Raw genomic sequence first — 5,296 nt, 5'->3', positions numbered from 1 at the left:
ACCCTTTTTAAAAGTTAGAAACTCCCTGCAAGTCACAATCTAAGGCCATTTGTCCCCATTATCCAAACAAAATGGAAGCAGACTCTCCTGAACTCCTGCTATTTTATGGCTTTTCACAGATCTGTGTGAAAAGCTGGAACTTCTCCTGATTGTTTCCCACACAGACAAAGGGCAGTTCCAAAGATCTTAGCAAACCATCTGCTGTAACTACAGGCAACATAAAGGTCAATAGGGCAGAATAAGTTACTAATTTTAAAACTATAATTAGGCTATTTCAATCAAGACATGTTAAGTTTTAAAACTAGCATCTTTTAAATTTATTTTCTTAACACTCATATAGTCCAAAAGAGGAGCTCATACTGATTTCAACAGTATATAGTTTTTCAAGGTTTGTATCAAAGGCCAGTAAGCTATAAGCCGATTTAAAGGCCCAACCTCAAAGTATGCTGGGAAATATAGAGGGCATGTTTATGGTTCAAGTCTGATTTTCCGTTCAGTTCTTTGCCGTTCCCCAAATCATTTTAAAGCTTCTTCTGACCCATGTAGTTTAAAAGAGAAGTTCATGCTGAATCCAACCGTATAAAGTTTAACAGGGTTTGCATCAAAACGGTCAAACTAGAAGCTAATTTAAAGTCCCGACCGCTAAGCATGATGGGACATTTTTGTAGTCCAAATCTGATTGTGTAGTTCCAGCCCTCGGCAGAAGCTCAGAAGTGAAATTAAAAACTGTATCAAGCTTCATATCAGGAAAAGGAGTTTGCAAGCAAACAATTAAAAGAGCTTGGTGAAAAAGCGGAGTTTTCAAGACAGCAGTCAGCCTTCAGAGGAGCGCTCAAGTAATTGCAGTGCATTCTGGGTAACACTCGCGGACATCTTTGTAGTTCTGATCTCACTGAACCATTCCAGCGCTTGGCAGGGCTCACAAGTGAGAATAAAGACTGAATCAGGCTTCATGTCAGAAACACTGAGTTAGAAAATAAAGAAATTAAAAAGGAAATAAAAGAACGTGATGAAAAAAGGACTCCACAATCAAAATTCCAATCTTCAGAATAAGAAACAAGCAATAGTCCTGCATCCTGTGGAAGCTCAGAGTGGAAACCTAAAGCTGAGTAGGGTGTGTGCATTTGATCTCGGGGTAACCATGTTTGTGTTTGGTGATGTGTTTAATGTATTTATCTCCTTTAGCTCCACAGAAAATGCTCTGAGGCCCAAAAGGTGGAGGTGAAGCTGTGAGGGTTACACAGACTTGGGCACTTTTCTCAAGACTTTTAGGATAACCCTGACTGATCCGCCGCCTCCTAAAAAGAAAGTGGAGGCCGGATTCCCCCCTGACAAGGAGCCTCTTTGACAAGTTGCAGTCGATTCAATTTAAGATGAGGCGGGACCACCTGATTGAGTTTTTTTTTTTTTCCTCCTCTTACTGACCCTACCATACCAGGTTCTGATGCAGGGCACATTATATTCAGCTCTAACCGCATGCATTGGTAGTTTCTGTCTCTTGGCTAAATGGAGCCAGTAGAAGCCTGTATTGGCCAAGATGGAGAGCTTCATTGCAAAGTCCAACTGAACTGGGAACTATAACACTGCAGAGGAGGTCCTGGAGATCTGCACTGCGCTATCCACCACACCCCAAAAGCCAGCCAGGATTTTATGTGCCACATCCAGGACCAGAGGTGAATGGGACTTGTCATTTCAGAGAGCAGGAAGACTGTCAGTAGAAGAGGTGGGTGGATATCAAGTGCCGGTTCCTGGATCTTGTTTTGGAAACTGACACTTCTGTAATTAAAATAATAATAAATTCATAAATAATATTTTTATTTCTTCCACATGACTCTTTGTGACCAGGACTTTCATCAAGGGGTCCATCGCATGTGACTACCATGGAATATTCACTATTGCTGCAGAGGCTGGTGGCTTGCAGGGTCCCTGAAGGCGGGACAAGATGCATAGATTTACTTTTTCAAGTCTGGGGACCATGGACTTCTGCATAAAATCTCAGGTCCACCTGTGTGACAGTCATCCGCAGCTTTTCATGTTTGGCTGACCGATAAACCTTTCTGCCAAAAACTTCAGCACTCTGTTAGTGAAGTTCCCAGGCCTCGCAGACCCATTTCTCCTAATAAAAACAACAAGAGTCATCAAGCCAGGAGAGGAGATCTACATGGACCCTGGGGTGAGGCAGCACTCGTTTAGGGTTGGAAGGCCAGGAGATGATCTTAATTGGATGGGTGAGGTTGACTCACCCCCCCCCGCAAGAGAAATAGTTTAATCTTATGTTGACAATGTTCTATTCAATAATTTATCAGTTAAATTTTTTATTTTAATTTGTTTGACTGTGGTGTTGTAGTAAAAAGTTCAGTCTTTGAAGTTCTAGTGTTGTAATTTCTCTTTTTTGTACTCCATAGTTCAGTATGACTTTAAATTGTGTTGTTGCAATTGAAGTTTTTCTTTTGTGCTGCTGATAATTTTGCCCCCCATTTTTTCCTTCTGGACCTGGATACAAGATGGTTGACCAACCATGGTACAGAATGTTTTCCTTTTGCATTTGTTTTACACTTTGGCTTTGAGCATGTGCAAAATGTTTGGTCAAAAGGCCAAGGCAGCTGACCTTCCTTGCAGTGGAGGACATTTTGTTTGAGTTCAACCCAAAAAAAATCTTCTTTGGGCTGCTTGCTGTTCCTTTTATCGTCCACTAGATTGTGGCATTGTCATGTCAGGTGAAATCTGGATCACTGTGACAGCGATTTTCAACTTTAGCATTGCTTCCTGTTGCATAAAAATAACCCAAATGAAACAAATGAGGTTTGTGGATTAGAGCTGAGCTGAGAAAATGGAACATATTAAGATGTCAGATTCCTTTTGCAAGATATTGTAAATGTCATGTTGGGTTCCAGTTTCTTTACCCACATACCACCACCAGGACAATAGATAATCAGATAAATAAAGTTTATTTCAACAATGATGAGAATGTGAGGATCCGAGTCTGGTCCTTGGGAGGGGCTACTGGGCTTGTCTGTTTTCTGAAGAGTAGTGAGAGGAAAATGGTGAGTTTGATGTTCTCGGAAAAAATTAATCTTTGAAACAATCAGAAAGATCTTACTTGTTTTAGAAGGAGACTTTAGTCAAAGAGATGATACTGTGGGCTCCAGGGTTGGGTCTCTTTATGGGCATTCTTGAAGTGATTCAGGTTCCAGTGAGTTCTTCATAGAACGGGTTCTTTGTTGGAGATGAGGAGACCGCATGCAGTTTTAATGTTTTTTTTTTTTTTTTATCTATTTATTAATTTCTTTTTATTTATCTTTCTCACTGTTTACGTTTTAATGATGTAAAGCCCCCCAGAAAATGTCCCTGTTAAAAGACATTTAACTAAAGTCCTACGGGGTTTAGAGTCCCAGTTGATGGCGTTTCAACTAAAACCTAGAGGTTGGAGTCCTTGTCAAACGGTGTTTTTGACTAAAGTCCCAGGGGGTTACAGCCCCAGTTAAATGACAGTTAAACGACATTTAACTGAAGTCCTCAAAGAGGTGTGGGTTTTAATGTTTTTTTATCTTTTTTAATCTTTTTCAAAATGTCTTTCTCACTGTTTCGGTGATTTTAATGTTTTTATCTTTAAAAAAAAGTCCTAGAGGTTAGAGTCCTTGCCAAACAGCGTTTTAACTAAAGTCCAAAGGGTTGCAGTCCCAGCTGACGGCATCTCAACTAAAGTTCTACAGCTTTTTATTTCTCTTTCTCACTGTTTACATTTTAATTATGTTTTTTAAATCTCTTTTTCTTTCTCACATGCTGTTTTTATTTTAATCATGTAAAGCACTTTGAAATGCTTTGCTGCTGAAATGTTCTATACAAATAAAATTTTATTGATTGATTGATTGATTGATTGATTATTGATTGATTACTCTATCTGGCTAATTCACAGGGTGAAAAAGGGTGGGACATCTGGATGAAGGTCGTTAGAAACCAGGCTAGTCTTTCTCGCACCCAGCTTAAACAAAGTTTACTTCAGTTCTGGGTAGGGTAAATCTCGGCAGATTTAGGAAACTCAATTCACCCGTTAGACGGAGAGCTGGGAGCAACATCTCCCTCCTCTCAGAAGAGGAAGTAGAGAGAGAGAAGGGGGGGGGGAGGTGTTGTGCAACAACAATTGATAGAGGGCGGACAGGTAAGTACAGGGAAGGAGGAGCGAGCAAACTGGTGTCAAGGTGTTGGCAGTCAGCTCCTCATATACTCCAGGATGATTAGCTGATAGATCACAGGTGCACTCCCTGAGTCAGCAGGCACGCTCTCCACAGGTGCAGCCTCCAGTCGCCCTCTAGTGGATGAAAAGGGGAAGCAGCAGGCAGACATACCCTCTTGCCCCCCGCCGCCCCTAAAGAAACAAAAAACCCTGGTACCCAACATGCTGGAGTAGTTATTTTATTTAAAAGTTTAATAGGACATAATCCAACACTGTTTAATTTTTATCCAACCAAACTTGAAATTTTTCCAAATCTGTTCTGCTCAACATGTAAAAGCAACAAACATATAAAAAATAAATGGTCATTATTTCAGAAAAATATGTCAACTCCATATGTGATATTTTATTGGAACATCTTTATTCATAACTTTAACTGGAAAATGATTTGTACTTTACCAAATATATGATAACTAATAAAGTAAAAGAAGTCTCTTTTAAAACTATTCACAGAATTTACCCATCCAAAGTTTTTCTACATTTTAACAATAACATGGATATTATGTCCTCTTTTGTGAAGGAAATGCAAAAGATGTTTGATTTATTTTGGTCTTTTCTCTGTTAAATTTTGGAAAAGTATATTCATTGTGCTTCTATTGAACCGTATGTCTCCATTTGTTTTTAACATGTATTGTTTTGCTTCAGCTAAAAAAACATTTTTATATTATTAATCTTATTATATACTTAGCCAAATGGCACATGCATAAATCCCATTATACCAATTAAAAACCACTTTCCATTTTTGGCAATGAGGTCAAACAATATATCAAAACTATTGGAAATACCACCAATGCTAAAGCTATTAAAATTTGCACTGTATATTTTCTTTAATATATTTATGTAATACTAGGTTGATGTACTGCCTCAATGTTTGTTGCCCCCTGGCGGTAATTATGTCACACTTTATGCTGCTTTGTAATATTATGTATTTTGTATCTCAATAAAGATTATAAACAAACAGAAAAAGACAGATGCATCCTGGAAGGCATGCCATGTGCATGCTGGAGGCAAGAGGGCGGAGGGGTCAGTGAAAGGGTTTTAAGGCACTCCCCCTGCTGGCAGCCC

General features: G+C 39.2%; 1 long non-coding RNA gene across 1 annotated transcript in view; it reads left to right on the top strand.

Annotated features, from left to right (window-relative positions):
* The window catches only part of LOC107834696 (uncharacterized), a 5,314-nt gene extending 955 nt beyond the window's left edge, over positions 1–4,359 (top strand). Inside the window, exon 2 of the long non-coding RNA XR_001660509.1 lies at positions 4,200–4,359. This is a non-coding gene — a long non-coding RNA (uncharacterized LOC107834696). The remainder of the gene's footprint in view (positions 1–4,199) is intronic.
* Positions 4,360–5,296: the final 937 nt, after the last annotated feature.

The sequence above is a fragment of the Poecilia formosa genome, unplaced genomic scaffold (genome assembly GCF_000485575.1).
Source record: "Poecilia formosa unplaced genomic scaffold, Poecilia_formosa-5.1.2 Scaffold722, whole genome shotgun sequence".
In the NCBI taxonomy this organism is placed as follows: Eukaryota; Metazoa; Chordata; class Actinopteri; order Cyprinodontiformes; family Poeciliidae; genus Poecilia; species Poecilia formosa.
The sequence above is the reverse complement of the archived record's forward strand: the minus strand, read 5'-3'. Positions and strand labels throughout refer to the sequence as shown.